The sequence below is a fragment of the Denticeps clupeoides genome, chromosome 8 (assembly GCF_900700375.1).
Source record: "Denticeps clupeoides chromosome 8, fDenClu1.1, whole genome shotgun sequence".
In the NCBI taxonomy this organism is placed as follows: Eukaryota; Metazoa; Chordata; class Actinopteri; order Clupeiformes; family Denticipitidae; genus Denticeps; species Denticeps clupeoides.
In genome coordinates this window covers 3612758-3632747 of record NC_041714.1, presented here as the reverse complement: position 1 = coordinate 3632747, position 19990 = coordinate 3612758, and the positions used below count along the sequence as shown (strand labels likewise).

At 42.2% G+C, this 19990-nt stretch overlaps 1 long non-coding RNA gene across 2 annotated transcripts; it reads right to left on the bottom strand.

Annotated features, from left to right (window-relative positions):
- Positions 1–2812: 2812 nt before the first annotated feature.
- Positions 2813–18320, bottom strand: LOC114795945 (uncharacterized). 2 transcript variants are annotated; one of them, XR_003750573.1, is made up of 5 exons: positions 18136–18320; positions 17522–17962; positions 17203–17364; positions 17044–17102; positions 2813–3201 (listed from the first exon to the last, which is right to left on the bottom strand). It is a non-coding gene; the product is annotated as an uncharacterized LOC114795945 (long non-coding RNA). The 2 variants fall into 2 exon arrangements; XR_003750574.1 differs by having other exon boundaries at positions 17203–17344.
- Positions 18321–19990: the final 1670 nt, after the last annotated feature.

The following is a 19990-nucleotide window of genomic DNA, read 5'->3' as shown; positions in this document are numbered from 1 at the left end:
GAGGTTCACAAGATGAACGTATCACTCCATGGGGCCCAATTACATATGGCATGTAGATGGCTATGACAAACTGAAACCCTTTTCCAAAACCGAGATTCTGATCTTTCCGGGCAACAATTCTCCTCAGCAAAACCTTTCAATTCAAATTGGATCGCTATTGTTAACACCCACGGCATCTGCAAAAAGCCTTGGGGTTTGGATAGATAACAAACTGAGTTTGAACCATCATGTTGCTGCGATCTCCAGATCCTGCAGGTTCACTCTCTACAACATTCGCAAGATTCGGCCTTTTCTCTCACAACAGGCTACGCAGCTCCTCGTCCAGGCAATGGTCATCTCCAAACTCGACTACTGTAACTCTCTCCTGGCTGGAGCCTCTGCAGTCACCATAAAACCACTCCAGATGGTCCAAAATATGGCAGCCCGCCTCATCTTCAATCAGCCAAAATACACCCATGTTACACCTCTTCTTACCTCCCTCCACTGGCTCCCGGTAGCTGCTCGCATTGAGTTCAAATCCTTGATGCTTGCCTACAGGGCTGTAAATGGAACTGCGCCCTCCTACATCAACACACTACTACCTAGATACACTCCTACACGCTCTCTCAGATCGGCAAACGAAAGGAGACTAAAAATTCCTTCTTCACGGGGTCTCCGATTCCAATCATGTCTGTTCTCCGTTGTTGTCCCTGGCTGGTGGAACAACCTGCCCTCCTCCACACGACTAGCCGAGACTATCACCACTTTTAAGAAGAAGGTGAAAACCCTCTTATTCCAAAAATATTACAGACAAATTTAACACATACACATGCATACACATTTAACAAACAAATACAAAATGTATAAATACATTATAATTTTTCTTAGTCTAGCACCCAACACTCTCCGAGCATGTTCTTCAATGACAAGTCTAAGCCTTATCAGGGCTCTTAGTTTGTATACTTGATATTCTATAGAAATCGAACGAGAATTGCTGGTGTCTTCCCATTGTAAGTCGCTTTGGATAAAAGCGTCTGCCAAATAAAGTAAAGTAAAGTTTGCTTGGCCCTGTCAGGATGTATAGATGGCTTTTCAAGAAGAATGATGTGGCTTGTGTGTGGAGCAACAAACAACAATCTGGCTGTTATAGCTTACAATTATATAAACTGTAAAAAGAGTCTTGGTGTGATACCAATGAGATTACGAACAGACCTCCGGACTGAGAATGGGACTATGGCAGCAATACAGTGTACGCTCCGTCACGCGCACACAGACAGTTACAGATCATCTACCGGGAATCAGCGCATCGAGTCATGGTGGTCTTATTTCAGAAGAGGAAGGTGGGTACATTTGTGTCTGGTAGATGTAGGCTACAGTAAAAGGTGATCAGATCGTTTTTATACATGCATTTAAGAGAATATAATAGCGTCCTGCTGGACGTGTTGAGAAGTTGGATGAGATAGACGTTAAGAGCCATCACTTTATTACAGGAACTGAAAATGGTCACTGTCAGCTGTTGTGACGAAAAGAGCATGCCTGCCTAGATTTAACCACGGCAATACAAAATGAAAAAAAAAAAAAAACACGCCGCAACTCAGACCAAACTCTCTCTCCACTCCTCACAACCAACAAACAGAGCAGAGTGAAAAGCATTTTAACAATAACATTACTGCTGGGTCGCTACAATATTTATGGAAAACTAATATGCATTACTTAGTTTGACATCCATTTGTGGCATGTTTTAAATTAGACCAAAATGTAACACGGGATATTTTTTTTCAAACATTATAAAATGACCAAGAACAAAGCTAAATTGATACTTAAATATTACTAATTATATACCCAGGTCTCAGTTTTGGATGGACTTGTTTGGAGACCTAAGAGACTCTGGAAACTTCAATGGAAGCCACGAACACCAATGCTTGCTGATATTCTGCTTCAGCAGGGTTCTACAGACAGACCTGCATGAATGCAAAGACCTCTGGAACAAATACAGGATCCGGCCAAGCAGACTTGCATCGTGTCCAGGGGGGATTCCAAACGAACTCTATCTCTTGCCTCACAGGTATTTGAGTTCTTAACAAAATGAATTAAGCTTTTGCATTAAACTAAATGCAAATTGTTATCTTATTGCTTAAGTTGGTTAATATATTCATAATTTTACACATAAGTATGATAGAGCAGTTTATAACCTGTCACTGCATGCGTTGATTTATATAGTTCCATATTGTCAGCAAAAAAATCCTTCACTGTTCTATTTTCATTTTGCAGATATGGTTCAAGAGACTGAGGATTTGCTGTTGAGGAGAGGGAACTGGATGCATTTCCTGAGGAGAGGCCACCGGTTGGATTGTGTGGTGATCCAAACATTGAGGAATATTTACAACAGGCTCTACACTGCAGCAGCCACAAGACTGGGAATCAGCCACAGAACTGTATTTAACCCTGAAGGACGTAGCTGGGTTTTAGACACCAACTAACTGAACTTCAGTTTTGAATGTGTAATAAGGCACTCCGCACGTCATCCACTCACGAGTTGCTCTACAGCTGATGGACAGCCATAATGAAAAACAGAAGGGTCAGAGTTACTCTGACGAAGACACACACTGTGTTGACACTTTAGTGCCTTTCCTTTTTTGCACCTAATAGAACCTTTGGACTTCTGTTTTTCCTTCAGTTTTTAATGTATGTAGTGGTTCCTTTCCGTCTTGCTAAATTGAATATAATATTGTTCATAATATACAGCACCTGGTATGGATTTAAATATTAACATTTAACCACAAGGAAACATTTTAAATTTTCTTTAATAAAACCATTTATAAATAGTGTCCAGCATTTGTTACTTTTCCAACATACACAATATTCAGAATAAAACAAGTGTTTAACAAGATGGAAGTTGCTTTCTCACATGAATGTGTTAAGTAGTGTGCCAAGGGCAGCTGAACTTCACAGGGTAACATAGTGACTGTAACATGACCTTGGTGATTTAAGAACATCCAAATCCTGGAGCATTTTGAATTCCAAAGTCCATGTTGGCCTTAAAGATGCTGTATGAGTCACAGATGGGAAGCTTCAGAGTATTTGCACAGGTGTTTGCAACTGGAAAAGGCGAATCACTTAAAAACTGGATGCATGGTGGTGGTGTCATTCCTGCCGGCGGAACTGCCGTCAGCCCTGTGGCAAACATCATCAAATCTTCCAGACACACTGCTGTTGCCTTCTCTGAAAGAAGAAAGTAAACACTGTAGTACATTAAAATTAATTTCCTTATCTCTCCTTTCATAAAACTATAAACAAAAAGGTATCCATTCAAGCCTTCAGAATCAAGGAGATAATCTGCCCAAAAGCCAAGTGTTAGGACCTCCTTATGCTGCCTGTTGCTTCCTGCTTGGGCTGAGATCTGGTCTGAACATGCTCTCCAGTTCTGAAGCAGTCAGGGCCTTGGCAGAGAAGCATATGAGTGGGGTCAGCACACTGGAATGCTGTTGCAGTGCACTTAAAAAACTAATCCCAAAAGCCAGGCTCACTCTGAAAATCACGGCTCAATAAAGGAACAAGCTAACCTGCAGTAGTTCAGCTTATTCACTTATATGGACAAGCCTGGTTCGTTGCACCCTAGCTGTGAGGTTTGTTTAACACTAGAACTGCCCCCAAACCTTCACTACTAGAAAGGTCTTGAGCACTCATGTTGACAGCGGTGTGCATTTTCAAATGAGCCTCGATTTTCCGAGTTCGCTTCATGGAACAGCCCTCTGGTCTGCTATGGTCTGGAAACAATGCTAATGCTAGGCTAATACAAACCTTTTATCATGCTTATTAACTTACTCGATGGGAGTGAAGTGTCTCCGATGCTAGATGCATCATAAAGCCTTTTGCCACAGCCGCTGCAAAAGTTGGGTGACTCCTCCACCAACTTTTTCCCACAGTCAGAACAAAACATTCCGCCGTTCAAACGAAATGCGCTACAGGCAGAGGAACGCCTGGTTCCAAAGACGAAAGACTGTCGTCCAATCAGTGATGTCTCCCGTTGCTGACTGGTACCTACCCTTTCCGGTTTCTTAATGTAATTGTGATTCTCAATTTGTCGTTGTGATTCTCAATTTGTCGTTGTGATTTGCACTTCAGGGCCACCGTATTTATTAGTAACACAGCAAAACGCACCGCAATCAATTTATGAAGACAATTATTTGTAGTGAAACGAGGATATAATGGATATAATGGATTCTAGGCAGATGAGCCTGCATGAACTGGATTATTGTGTCAGGATTGACTGCAGCTGGGCTCAACACCGGTGGCCAATCCTGACGGCGTATAAATGCCAGAGACTTCCGCCCCTTCAGAATCTCTGGCATTTTCGTGAACTCTGGTGAACGGTAGTGAACTTGACCTTTGCAATTGTTTATGTATTTTGAGTTCTGGCAATTGCCACACGCCTGCGGGTTTGTTTATGTTCTTCATTTAAGTTAAATCGTTTATGTTTATTTATTGTTCATTTATAATAAAAACCCATTCCCAGCATGTCACACCTCTGCGCTTCCTTCCCCCGTAAGTCCATAGTCGTGACATATTGTTTATAAACTAATGTTATACTAATGATGCACTTTCGTGTTATGGTAACCTGTCAGTCACTTATATATGACTAAAACTCATTAACTGTATCCATATTGTGTGCTGGTATTTTATTCAATTTAGGTAATACCAATTTACAACATAATTATTAATAAACCCGTTCTATCAATTTGTTTAAATATTTAGGTACTAAATACATGTCAATATACAGAATTCCTGTTCATAATTAAATATCTATCCTGGTTTCTTTATTCCTGTCACTGAAGATGAAAAGGTTCTTCCCTGGGAAGCTTAAGGTGTCTTTCAGGAGAGGACCATCTGGACATCTAAGGCAGTATCCTTCAGATGAAGCTAGGAGGATCAAAGACAACCCCTCCCTGCAAGACAAGTCTGCTCCTCAGAGAGAGCAGGTGTTGAAAGAGAATGCACAGTCCATTGTTTTAATCAGAGGAGGGGATGTGTCTTACAGACAGGAAGTGTTGGGAGAATATGTTGTCCAGTTTGGGAAATACAAAGGGCAGACTTTTTGCTGGCTTCTTGAAAATGATGTTGGCTACACCTTATATTTGATCAGGAAGGTTGAGGATGAGGAGAAGGCTGGACAGTTTAGTCCAGAAGGACTAAAGCAGGACAATCTACTGTCTTTTTTAGAGTATACTAGAGGTTTCCAGGACATTGAGAACCTCATACACTACATGGCAGTAAGAGCAACACCACAACTGAGGATGAGAATTTGGTTGGGTTTGTAGTCTGTGCTGTCAAGATCTGGAAGGACTTTTAGGACAGCAAAGATAATGGATATTATCGTTTATCCTCAGAAAGCAACATGTCCCAGGCATCAAAATGTACCGGCTACAGCAGGACCTGAAGCTAAAACACAGCAGTCTTCAGAAGACCACTGAACCCCAAATCCAGCTTCACAATCTGTATGTCAAGATTAATTTTCTTCCAGATGGTGTTCTATTCATCACAGTAGAACTATTGATCCTATTTCTTATTATTAGAAGGATGTAAACGTTGTTCCCCACGTGACTCCGTCTTGTCCATATTGGCTGCGAACTCCCGTGTGTGAAATCGTCCGTTCCCACTTTGACTCGTGACACCATTGTAGCATCGTGGCAAAAACGAGGCACAGGGCTGAAGTGAATGTTTATTTGAGCGCTGTCGGCTACAGTGACGTTTCCTCGTTCATAAAAAAAGAAAAAAAAAGTTAAATGTTATTTATGCCAATGACCGGATTCGAACCGGCGACCTCTGGACTCTTGTCACAGCACTCTACCGCTGCGCTACATTGGCAGAACAATTCTTAATGGTAAAATAGTACATTTGACATGGGCAAATGTACAAAAGCCATACTTTGCCCGTGTCCTTCGGCAGCCATTACAAACTTTTGGGCTGCTGCTGCCACCTGCTGGTGTTTAACGCTCACACACCGGCGCGCACCGCAAGCGGAGCGGCTTTTGGCTCAACTCGCAAGGTCACGTGACACTCTTTATGCAGCCGCAAGGGGGCGCAAAGTCCCCGCTGCCTGCAAACAACAACAGCCACGCGAATCAGGGAAAAACTAAAGAGGAACAACAATCATTTCATGGAAGCGCCTGACGGACTGCTCAAGTGCTCGCCTGTGCAACATTTCATTAGGCACCAAATAGGAAAACCAGCTGTCTTCACCTTAAAGAACCAAAAAAAATTGCGCGTGCCCACATCTTATGGAACTGCTCTTTGGTGCAGACGACCCGGGTTCGAATCGTACCTGAGACGCATTCTCCACAAAACTTTCAACTTTTACAACATGTGTGCCACAACACTCAAAAAATGAAGTATTTCTAAACCAAAAATTGAGCTTTTTTATTATTATTTAATTAATACATCCCAGAATAATTGTTACATTTCAAATTCAATGCACCAACTTATGACACAGCTGTTTAAACCCAATTAAACTGCATAATGAAAGTATAAAAGCAACGATTTATAAAACTTTATTTTTCATAAACATTGTATTTTCATAAATATTGTATCAACTATAGAGAAAGAACAGAGGACACTTTAAACAAACTGTAAATTGCTCTTTATTGCTTTAAGTACACATTACTACTTATGATTTCACAATGATAAGTCTAGGGAACATATAAACATTTAAAACAATAATCATCCATTCAAGTGTGTGTGTATATTTCCATGGGTTAATCAAATAACAAAATCAGCATAAATGGTTTTTTAAAATCTGTCATAATGAGCTGTGAAAATATGCTGAATTTACATGAATAACACTCTTGCTGAAGTAGCACGTAATGTGCTACTTCTTTCTCTCTTCTGACCAACGCTGTTTTTCTGTCTCATAAAAGGGAGACTTTTGAAATTGCTCCCATCTCTGCCTGCAAACCTGGCTTCCAGATGAAAAATGAATGCAGCTGGAAATGCTTTGGTGAAGGCAGGTCAGTGCTGGAGTCTGTAAGCTCAGGCTGAGGTGGGTGATGCCACAAACAGAAAAGTAGTGAGCTGGACTTGATCCTGATACTTGACTTTACTATATTTAGCAGACGCTTTTATCCAAAGCGACTTACAAGAGGAAGGCACCAGCAAATAAACCCATGAACTCTACCTACGATTTCATCCAAAGTCGCTGCTAATGGGAACATTTCCATCGGCTGATTTCATCATCATATTTGGCGACTGTGACAGCAGGCTGATGAGAATGTGCATCTGCTGATCTGCCTGGTGGCTGTGCAGCAGCAGAGCTTATAGGAGGACCATGGTGCTGATGAACTGTGTATCAGACATACACAAAAAAATATTAATACAGGCAGCAAGAATAAAATATGGGTGGTAGTAGCCTAGTGGGTAAAACATTTGCCTATGAACCAGAAGACCCAGGTTCAAATCCCACTTACTACCATTGTGTCCCTGAGCAAGACACTTAACCCTAAATTGCTGTAACTACTGATTGTAAGTCGGTCTGGATTAGGGCGTTAGATAAATTCTGTACATGTAAATGTAACCCCCGGTGTGGGTGGCAGAGGTCCAGGACTCATGCATTCTGGGCTTTCTGCAGGATAAGGGCTGCCAGTTGGGGAGGGCCACGCTGAGCCTGGATGATGGCCAGGTTGAGGGCTCTGGTGCACGGACAGAGGGCAGTGTTGGTGACAGGCACATCACATGTGTGATGTGTGGGAGGAGGAAGAGAATGACTCAGCAGAGACAGTTGACACAGCTATGGCAGCTGTTGATTGAGAAGTTGTGTGATGAGGGGATCAATAAGGATTGGAGTACACTCTTCAGACATCAGACATTCAGACCTCAAAAGGCTTCAGGCTGTAATGCTGCGATGGAAGAATGTCGATATACGTCGGATGACAAACAAATCCGTAAAGCGCTTCGCCGAGGAGCCACTGAGCAAAGCACCATCCCCACACACTGCTCCCCGGGCACCTGTCATGGCTGGCCCCTGCTCACCAAGTGTGATGGTGTAAAAGCAGAGGACACATTCGGTTGTGTGCACCGTGTGCTATGCTGCAGTGTTTCACAATGACAATCACTTCACTTTCACTTTCATAATATTAGTCCTATTGGAGAGTGGGAATAAATTATTGAAAAAAATCATTTTTAGGGCCCAACACAGCTTTTCCTCTCACTTAATACAGAGTGCTGAACTTAGCAGAGAGTAATGAAGATGGTAAGAATGGACATCATGGAAAAAAAAAGAACGTATGGGCAATACTTAGTTTTTGTATTTATTACTGTCACATGTACTAATATTAAAATCATGATCCATCTCAATTTTTTTAATCCTAGTTCTCTCAACAGAGCCACCAGTTCCTGGTCCCCTGCGTAGGGCTGACATTAAAAACTGGAGCTGTTCTCATCACCCCCGCCTGTGTGCAATCCGCTATCTGCTGGTGACATGCCGTCAGAAGTAGACCAGGAACCTCCAAGAGCACATGGTGGTCCTCTCAAGACGTTTGCTGTGTATAGTTTATTGGTGTCAACACATTTCTGTTGTAATAAATCTTTTGTAATAATTTTTTTCATAGATATTGGACACACACACACACACACACACACACACACACACACACTTTACACACTAAATAAATAAATAAGTGGATGCTGCTGTGGTCTTGCCAGCTAGTCCTTGAACTCAATAGGTATTCTGCCTTGTGCAGGCAGTAAGTTGGCCTATAGCTCCCTCTAATATTATTTTTGGTTACTCTGAAAACGGGAGAATCAGAATCCAGATGGCGGAACATAGTGCCGAAGCTTTCCCATATTGAGCAAGAATGTTGTTGCTTTGGACAAGATTTGTCTGTAAATATTGGTTATGACAAGATAAGCACTTTCTTTTTTTTGTGTGTGGTAACAATATAATTATTTGTATATTAGTAGCATTAGAAATGTGTATTTTGTGTTAGTTTGCTGTGCGCATGGAACAAGTTAATTTGCTATGTTATTTAGCTGATCGTCACATTTGTATTTTTTCAGTTTTACGATGGTCATAGAGAAGGCAATGGTCAGAGGCCATTCTTCAATAAATCAGCACAGAGAAAACCAAATACAAGTCTGTTTATTGGAGCATCGTTATCTCGCTGTCTAGCTGGTGGAGACTAGAAAACCCAGAGCGAGGGCAGCATAGTAAAAAGACAACTAGCGCAACGAGCACAACCACGAGGAGATATCCAGCACACCAACCATGAGCCTTCGATCGAATAATCAATATGGCTTGGCTCTTCTAGAAGAGGAAAAAATACAAGACCAAATGGAATCAGAACAATTGGATAACACTGAGAACAAGGATAACGCGAGTAACACAGACACACAGTCAAGGTCTTCTCGCTCGCATGCATCCAAACGTTCCACAACAAGTTCTGCAGCACTAAAAGCACGGGCAAAGGCAGTAGCTGCACGCGCGCAGTTAGCATATTCAGAAAAAGAAGCAGCCATAATGAAACAGAAAACGGAACTTGAGGCTCATTTATATATTTGGAGTTGTGAAAAAGCTGTTGCAGTTGCTGAAGCTGAGGCTGCAGTTGTATCTGTATCCGTACAACACTTTTCACACATTAGCAGAGACACAGGGTGTACAGGACATTACAAGGTACTTGACACGGAGAGAAATGTTAAGTACAGGACCCTTGCAGTTTGATGACCAACCAGAGAACTACTGGGCATGGAAGGCGTCATTTCAAAATGCTATTAAAGATTTGCAGGTTACACCTCAAGAAGAGTTAGATGTAATGATTAAGTGGCTTGGAGTTGAGTCTGGTCAGCAGGCCAAAAGAGTCCGCTCAGCACACGTGTTCAACCCAGCAGCAGCTCTCGACCTTGTGTGGCAAAGACTCGAAGAATGTTACGGATCTCCTGAGGTAGTGGAAAATGCACTGCTAAAAAAGATTGATCAGTTTCCTAAACTCAACAGCAAAGACAACACAAAGTTAAGAGAGTTGGTGACGTTTTGCAGGAAATTGAATGTGCAAAAGATGGAGGATACCTACTGGGACTTTCGTATTTGGACACGGCTCGTGGAGTCAACCCCATTGTCGACAAATAACCCTACGGATTACAGGAAAAATGGATTGCAACAGGAGCAAAGTACAAGGAGGAATGCAGTGTCGCCTTTCCCCCTTTCAGCAGCTTTTCTAAGTTTGTAAGACAACAAGCCAAAATAAGAAATGACCCAAGTATTGTCATCATACCTCCTGCTAACACCAACTTCAGAAGAGAGAAAAGCTTTAAAGACAACAACAGGCAAGTGGTTAATGTACACAAAACAGACATCCCTACGGAAGCTAGTGGAGCTCAAAATAGGTACAGTGTGCTTACAGAGAGTCCAGACAATTTGTGCCCTATACATAAGAAGCCTCATCCACTTAAGAAGTGTAAAAGCTTCAGAGCAAAACCCATGGACGAGCGTAAGACATTTGTTTTAAATGTTGTGGCTCTACTCAGCATTTAGCAAGGGATTGCAGGGTGCAAATAAAATGCACGGAGTGTGGCAGCGACAGACACTTGGCAGTGCTGCATCCAGGTCCACCCCCTGCTCCAGCTGAGAGTACTGAGGCCGATAAAGAGGATGGTGGGGAGACACAGGATAATTTGAATGTCTCAGTCGTTTCTAAATGCACAGAAATCTGTGGTGATGCAGATAGACCACATTCCTGCTCAAAAATAAGCCCTGTGTTAGTCTATCCAGACGGCAAAGGAGAACAGGCAAAAAAGATGTACGCAGTGCTTGATGAAAAAAAGTAACAAGTCACTAGCTAAGTCTCAGTTTTTTGAGCTTTTCAATATGAAGACATACTCAAGCACCTACAAACTCAGAACATGCTCAGGAATGTCGGATAATGTTGGAAGAACATTGATATGATTGAGTCAGTAGACGGCAGAGTTAAGCTCCCACTTCCAAATCTGATCGAATGTGACATGATTCCAGATGACAGAACAGAGATCCCATCTCCACAAGTTGCTATGAAGTTTCCACACTTGCAGAAGATAGCTGAAAAGGTACCTCCTGTAGAAGAACAAGTACCTATTCTATTGCTCTTGGGAAGAGACATCATACAGGTACACAAGGTGAGAGAGAAAATCAATGGACCACACAACATGCCTTACACACAGCGTCTAGATTTAGGCTGGGTTATAGTTGGGGAAGTCTGCATGGGGAAGATGCATAAACCAACCAATGTGAAGGTTCTCAAAACACACGTTCTTCAGAACGGTCGTGCTTCTTATCTCTGCCCATGCCCCAACACGTTCCAGATCAAGGAGTCAGGTGGTTACAACTACCAGTGTAATACCACATCTACCCCTCAAAACAACGCTAACCAACTTGGAGAAATGGTTTTTCACACAACAACAGATGATGACAAACCAGCTCTGTCAGCAGACGACAAGGACTTCATTGATATTATGGAAAAGGAAGTGTATCAAAACAAAGGTAATAGCTAGGTGGCACCTTTGACATTTCGCTGTCCGAGACCACAGCTTCCAAGTAACAGAATGCAAGCACTTAAATGCCTCCAGTGCCTCAGAAAAACACTGGAGCGCAACCCAGAAATGATAAGACAGTACATAGAGTTCATACAAAACATGCTGGACATGCGGAGCTCGCACCTCCTTTGGACTCAGACAAAGAACACTGGTACTTACCATCCTTTGGTGTGTACCACCCTCAGAAACCGGACCAGTTGAGAGTAGTGTTTGACTTAAGTGCAGAGTTTGAAGGACATTCCCTTAACAAAGTATTGTTAAGTGGACCCGACATAAACAATACACTACTAAGTGTCCTTATGCGTTTCTGGAAGGAGCCTGTAGCGTTTTCAGCTGATGTACAGCAGATGTTTTATTGTTTTGAAGTGAGAAAGGATCATAGGGACTATTTGAGATTCCTTTGGTATGAAGACAATGATCCTAAGAAAGGCATCTGTGACTATAGGATGAAGGTTCATGTGTTTGGAAACAGTCCCTCTCCAGCTGAAGCTATTCACTGCATGAGGCGTGCTGCAGTCGAGGGAGAAAAGGAGCAAGGACATAATGCAAAGCGGTTTGTCATGAGACACTTTTATGTGGATGACAGCCTTGCATCCACAGAAACAGCAGAAGAAGCTATCAAGGTTCTCACAAGTGCGCAAAGCATGCTGGCGCAATCAAACCTAAAGCTACACAAAATAGCTTCTAATGACCATAAAGTAGTGAAGCATTTCCTGCTGCAGAGAGAGCAAAGGATCTAAAAGACTTGGATTTAGAAAAGGACAACATACCCCTGCAAACACCAAGGTGTTATCTTCCATAAAATATTGCATATTTTCAGATGCCTCCACCATGGCCATAGGAGCAGTGGCATATCTGAGAGCTCTCGAAAGTGAAGGTCAGTGGCATACAGGTTTCATCATGGGCAAGTCCAAAGTAGCCCCCCGACCTGCCCACACTGTCCCTAGATTAGAGTTATGTGCAGCGGTTTTAGCTGTAGAGATTTACGAGCGGATCAGAGATGAGATGGACATTGAACTGGATACTGTTAGATTTTTCACGGATAGTAAAATCGTCCTTGGTTATATACACAACAACACAAGAAGGTTCTACACTTATGTTGCTAACCGAGTGAGCAGAATCAGAAAGACCACACATCCAGCACAGTGGGTTTACATATCTACAAGCGACAATCCAGCGGACAAAGCTACCAGACCGATTGCGGCTTCCACATTAGCTTCCACCAACTGGTTCAGTGGTCCTTCTTTTTTGACGCAACATGACACAGAGACATCTTACTGTGACACCTTTGCTCTGGTCGACCCTGGCATAGATGCAGAGATCAGACCTGATATCAAAACTCTTGCTACCAATACCTCAGTAAAACAGCTAGAGTCATGTCGTTTTGAAAGATTCTCTCGATGGAATTCTTTTGAAAGATGCACACGTTGAACTCACACATGAAGTGTTAAGTACATTCATGGCGGAAGTAATGGCAATATTGAATGCAAGACCACTCGTACCAGTGTCAACAGACCCAGACAAGCCAAACCTCTTAACTCCAGCAATGCTTCTTACCCAAAAGACTAATGCAGTATCTGCACCAACAGGAAGCTCTGCACCTCCAGACCTCTACACAAAGCAATGGAAGCAAGTGCAGTGTCTGGCAGACTCTTTTTGGAAACAGTGGAAAAGTGAATACCTTTTGACTCTACAACAAAGAAGAAAATGGACTGATGATAAGCCAAACATAAATGTTGGTGACATTGTGTTATTGAAAGATGCTCTCACACATAGAAATGACTGGTCTATGGGAAAGATTGTGAGAACCTTTGAGAGCAAGGACAATAAGGTTCGAAAAGCAGAAGTGAAGGTTGTTAAAGACGTCAATGTAAAAGTGTTTTTGAGACCCATTGCTGATATGGTTTTGCTTTTATTAGATGATAAATAAGGTTACTAGACCTGTACACTGTTTTAACTGTTCAAATGTTCATGTAAAAGGTTACATGTAAGTAGCACAATTATATTGTACTAGGTGGGGAGTATTCTGCCTTGTGCAGGCAGTAAGTTGGCCTATAGCTCTAGTGGCTGTCTCGTAATATTATTCTTGGTTACTCTGAAAACGGGAGAATAAGAATCCAGATGGCGGAACATAGTGCCGAAGCATTCCCGTATTGAGCAAGAATGTTGTTGCTTTGGACAAGATTTGTCTGTAAGTATTGGTTAAGACGAGATAAGCACTTTCTTTTTTTGTGTGTGGTAACAATATAATTATTTGTATATTAGTAGCGTTAGAAATGTGTATTTTGTGTTAGTTTGCTGTGCGCATGGAACGAGTTAATTTGCTATGTTATTTAGCTGATTGTCACATTTGTATTTTTTCAGTTTTACGATGGTCATAGAGAAGGCAATGGTCAGAGGCCATTCTTCAATAAATCAGCACAGAGAAAACCAAATACAAGTCTGTTTATTGGAGCATCGTTATCTCGCTGTCTAGCTGGTGGAGACTAGAAAACCCAGAGCGAGGGCAGCATAATAGGAATTAACTACTGTGTCATTGTTGCATAAGTAATTAAGTACACAGCTCAACTATGTTGAGTAAATCACTGTAAAAGTATCAGAAAGTATTTCTAATGCAGGAACACCAAAATAGTATGACTTTTACAAAAGTCAATTATTGAATACATAAATAAGCAGAGTTCAACCATGTCACCATGGTTACAAATGTGGAGCGCCCACAAGCTAAAACGCTGGTGGTCTTCTGGCATTTAGAAGAAATGTAGTTGTTACTTCTCGTTATGTGTAGAGCATATTTCCTGTTGAAGTGTGTTTGACACAACGCCCCTCCCACCCTTCCCTTCTATTTCACTCTGTCCTGTATGGTTGGTACAGTGTTTGTAAAGGAATATTTTGTTTTGAAAGCCTTTATTTTAGTTAATTTTTGAGTGTTGTGGCACACACGTTTTAAAAGTTGTAGGTTTCGTGGAGAATGCGTCTCAGGTAGGATTCGAACCCGGGTCGTCTGCACCAAGGAGCAGTTCCATAAGATGTGGGCTCGCGCAATTTTTTTGGTTCTTTAAGGCAGCAGGTTTTCCTATTTGGTGCCTAATGAAATGTTGCACAGGCGAGCACTTGTGCAGTCCGTCAGGCGCTTCCATGAAATGATTGTTGTTCCTCTTTTGTTTTTCCCTGATTCGCGTGGCTATTGTTGTTTGCAGGCAGCGGGGACTTTGCGCCCCCTTGCGGCTGCATAAAGAGTGTCACGTGACCTTGCGAGTTGAGCCAAAAGCCGCTCCGCTTGCGGTGCGCGCCGGTGTGTGAGCGTTAAACACCAGCAGGTGGCAGCAGCAGCCCAAAAGTTTGTAATGGCTGCCGAAGGACACGGGCAAAACATTTTCAAAAAAATTTGCCAAGTCAAATGTACTATTTTACCATTAAGAATTGTTCTGCCAATGTAGCGCAGCGGTAGCGTGCTGTGACAAGAGTCCAGAGGTCGCCGGTTCAAATCCGGTCATTGGCATAAATAACATTTAACTTTTTTTTTTTTTTTTTTATGAACGAGGAAACGTCACTGTGGCCGACAGCGCTCAATTAAATATGCACTTCAGCCCTGTGTCTCGTTTTAAGCTTTCATTATAAGCTTTCATTTGCTATATGACACACAGTCACCATAATTATGCTTCAAAGATGCATCAGGGTTGAAAATGTTTGTTTATACATCAAAATTTCTCAAAAACCTGTTTTTTCGGAGCCTGTAATTTCCCAAATCATTGACCTTACTTGGCCTTACTTGGTCAGTATTATACATATCAACATTACATTTTAACAATGTTCTTTAAATTATGTTGAATTATTTGATGTATCAAGCAGAGAGTTGCCTGCCAAAAAAATACTTTAGCTGGGTTATCATAGGCAGGGTCACATATTGTAATATTTAAGATAATGTGTTTATTGGGGAAAAATATTTCACAGAGGTTGGCAAATTGTAGCTGACACTTTCAAAGGCTGTTTCAAATAGCTTCTTCGTCTAGCACCTAACAATCTCTGAGCATGCTCTTCATTGACAAGTCTGAGCCTTATCAGGGCTCTTAGTTTGTAAACTCAATATTCTATAGAAATCAAACGAGAATTGCTGGTGTCTTCCTCTTGTAAGTCGCTTTGGATAAAAGCGTCTGCTAAATAAAGTAAAGTAAAGTAAAGCTCACATCTCAAATGCTGTCATATTGTAATTATAATATTGCAATGTTTTTACACCCTGTATGTCCACCGAAAAAAGCACAGAAAGAGCACAACCTCCCGGAGCACTCCCTCATCACAAAATACCCTACAAGGTGGGCTTCCAGGCAGAGAATGATTCAGAGGGTTCTAAAGTAGCAGCGGGCCATAAGCGTCCTGTCAGCAGACAGAAAGTCAAGACATTTAGTTCCTTAAAGATGAAGATTCTAGAGTAACCAAGCATGAACACCAAGTATGACAACCCAGCAACTCAAGAACTGCTGGACATGACCTCCTTTATAGACCCAAGATTCAAAGCCAACGACATCAGCTCTGACAAGGTGTCAGACATCAGAGCCAGGGTGATGTCTAAAATTGAAGCAGTTGTGCCAAAGGTAAATGTTAATATCACAATAGTAAGTGACAAAATAATGCACTATAACTAAATTTGATTACTTAGGAGCAGGACCTAAGTAATCAAGACCACCAGGGCATGGGTCCAACAGATGTGCACCTTAAAGAAGGCCAAAAAGTCCATGGGCAGTTTCTTCAAGACATCCCCAGCTCCATCATCTATGCAACCATTGCACACTGTGGAAGTTGAACTGAACAACTACATGATGTGTCCAACCATAGAGAGTAATATGGACCCTCTCACTTGGTGGTAAAGCAATCAGGTCGACTTCCCACACCTGAGTAAGCTAGCTAGGAAATAGCCCTGTATACCAGCAAGCAGTTCACCTTCAGAGAGACTTTACAGTAAATCAGGAAATGTTGTGACATGCCAACACCCATGTTTAAAACCTGCCAAAGTCAATGTGCTAGTTTTCCTGGCAATAAACCTGGAATAAAATAAGCCTCCCAACCAACTAACATTTTCCCCAAAGCCCATTAAGGCAACATGTCTTCGAGATGGTGGGTAAATCTACAACTAGTGTCCCTAACTAAAACTGTGCACATAATGCATTCTGGGAACCACGCATAATTCCTTGACGTTACAATATGTGTTTATGCTTTCAGCAGATTTAGCGTACTTTTCTATTCATAGATTTGCTCTGCTAAATTGGATTAGATTTATTGAAATTGTTTATTCCTCCTATCTTCACAGAGATTGCTGTGCTGCCTTTAAAGTCCTTGACTTGGCCCAGATGAACATCTACATTGGGGTTCATGGAAGACAACAGAGGACGTGGCAGCAGAGGCAACTTCCTGGAAACCTGATCAACACATGAGCTTCACGCAGCCTGTACAACAAGCACATGTGGCAAAACTGCATGAGGCGATGTGTTTCTTCGTGTGTTTCAGAGCATCACTCACCATACAGTGCATTCAGCCAGTTTGTATCTGCAGCGTTCTCTGTGGTTGATCAAGGTGACCTAGAGAGGTAGAAAGATACATATACATTCTGTGGAACTTCTCCACCTAATCCCACAAATCAACACATCAGGGAGCATTGTAGGATAAAAATTCCACAACCACTGGAGCTACTGAAGAGAGTGGAAGATGTCTTGCACCACTTCCACTTGTCCACAGATCCCAACAATCTGCTCCTTTTCAAGCCCTCCGTGTTGAAGACGTGGAGAATCCAGCGCATCCATGTCCTGAGGGTGGTCGTAGCCTAGTGGGTAACACACCCGCCTATGAATCAGAAGACCCAGGTTCAAATCCCACTTACTACCATTGTGTCCCTGAGCAAGACATTTAACCCTAAGTTGCTCCAGGGGGACTGTCCCTGTAACTACTGATTGTAAGTCGCTCTGGATAAGGGCGTCTGATAAATGCTGCAAATGTTTACCTCGGTCAAGCGGTCCAAATTCCCGGAAAGTGGGTAGGCTTTTGTGAGGAGCTTGGCCACGGCTGGCATGTCAACAAAACCTCTCCACAGATGGTCCAAACTGGCAAGAAATGTGGCTGTATCCTCTTTACTGCCTAGATTCTCTGGTCTGTAAAAAACAGACAGCCCATGTTTATTAATTTATCATCCAGTCAAACATTCTAAAACCACAATAAAATATTTAAATATAATGAGAAGAATGAATGAAACATGGAAAGTGATCAGAGATGGATAAGACCCCGGGTTTCATTAGGCTGCCTTCCAAAGCACTGAGTTCATCCTCTGTCCCCATGGAAGGTGTGGGAGCCACATCTCCTTCTGCAGTAGACTGCCTCCTGACCACTGTAGTGGCCACTTTCACCACCTTGGTGCTTGGTTCTTCCACAGGGGGCGCCATACGTCCTGTTAAAATGTCACATCAAGCATTCATTAAAAACTATATAAACGATCACAATCTAGCAAAACAAATCCTGTAAAAAAAAAAAATCCTTTTTCCTGATGATTGACCATATTTTCTGCATTATATAGCATTCATCATTTTCAATCAGTGTAAGCGAAACTCTGGTCTTTCTTACCTTTACAAATCTTGCATTTCAAGTCAAAGAGGTGAGACTTGTGCACACGCAAAATTTGTTTTGTTTTGTTGTTTAAGGTGAAGACAGCAGGTTTTCGTATTTGGTGCCTAATGAAATGTTGCACAGGCGAGCACTTGTGCAGTCCGTCAGGCGCTTCCATGAAATGATTGTTGTTCCTCTTTTGTTTTTCCCTGATTCGCGTGGCTGTTGTTGTTTGCAGGCAGCGGGGACTTTGCGCCCCCTTGCGGCTGCATAAAGAGTGTCACGTGACCTTGCGAGTTGAGCCAAAAGCCGCTCCGCTTGCGGTGCGCGCCGGTGTGTGAGCGTTAAACACCAGCAGGTGGCAGCAGCAGCCCAAAAGTTTGTAATGGCTGCCGAAGGACACGGGCAAAATATGGCTTTTGTACATTAGCCCATGTCAAATGTACTATTTTACCATAATGAATTGTTCTGCCAATGTAGCGCAGCGGTAGCGCGCTGTGACAAGAGTCCAGAGGTCGCCGGTTCAAATCCGGTCATTGGCATAATTAACATTTAACTTTTTTTTTTTTTCTTTTTTTTAATGTACGAGGAAACGTTAGTGCGACCGACAGCGCTCAATTAAATATTCACTTCAGCCCTGTGTCTCGTTTTTGCCACGATGCTACAATGGTGTCACGAGTCAAAGTGGGAACGGACGATTTCACACACGGGAGTTCGCAGCCAATATGGACAAGACGGAGGAGGTGGCGTCACGTGGGGGCACAACGTTTACATGGACAACTTTGTACGCGTCATGCAGGAGTACAGCGGCTGCCTTCGTTCTGCGTTACGGCTAATGGAGCTGGCAGGGCTGGAGGACAGCACGGTTCCGGGAGCGGACCCGGATTTCTGACCGAATTTATTAAAAATACAAGAAAATTACCTTTTACATTGTGTTGAGAAAATATATGCTCAACCTATTTATAGTTTATGGCAAGTTTTTTATTTATATATGTAAATATAGTAACAAAAAAACATAACTGGGTTATGTTGATACATAACTGGGTCTTCCAACCGGAAGGCTATAAAAACCATACGCTTTTTGAATTAGTTTGGTCTCTCTGTTTAACTTATATTTCTTCTTTTCAAGTCTTTTCTCCAAATAATTGTATATAGACTCTGTATTGTTTTCATTTTTATGCTGCTGTTTCCCTGGTTGATCGTGCTTCCTCTGGGAAGCTGGAGGTGATATGGTGGCCGTGACAATTACCTGATATTTGTATATTGCTACCATGTACTGCACTAACATTCTGTGTTTGTGTCTGTCTGTGTTTGTCCATGTAGCGTCCATTTTCTGACCGGTCTGATCTGACTGGATCTGTGTTTTCTATACGACTGGATGCAAAGATCTTTCTCCTCCACTACCTTACTCCATAAAATCCATTTTACATCCTACATCAACCCTGAAGTTGTACTTCAAAATCCTTCTGGTTTTAAGAAATAGGATCAATATTTCTACTGTGATGAATAGAACTTCCTCCTTCATCTGGAAGAAAATTAATCTTGACATACAGATTGTGAAGCTGGATTTGGGGTTCAGTGGTCTTCTGAAGACTGCTGTGTTTTAGCTTCAGGTCCTGCTGTAGCCAGTACATTTTGATGCCTGGGACATGTTGCTTTCTGAGGATAAACGATAATATCCATTATCCCTGCTGTCCTAAAAGTCCTTCCAGATCTTGACAGCACAGACTCCAAACCAAATTCTCATCCTCAGTTGTGGTGTTGCTCTTACTGCCAGGTAGTGTATGAGGTATCTCAATGTCCTGGAAACCTCTAGTATACTCTAAAAAAGACAGTAGATTGTCCTGCTTTAGTCCTTCTGGACTAAACTGTC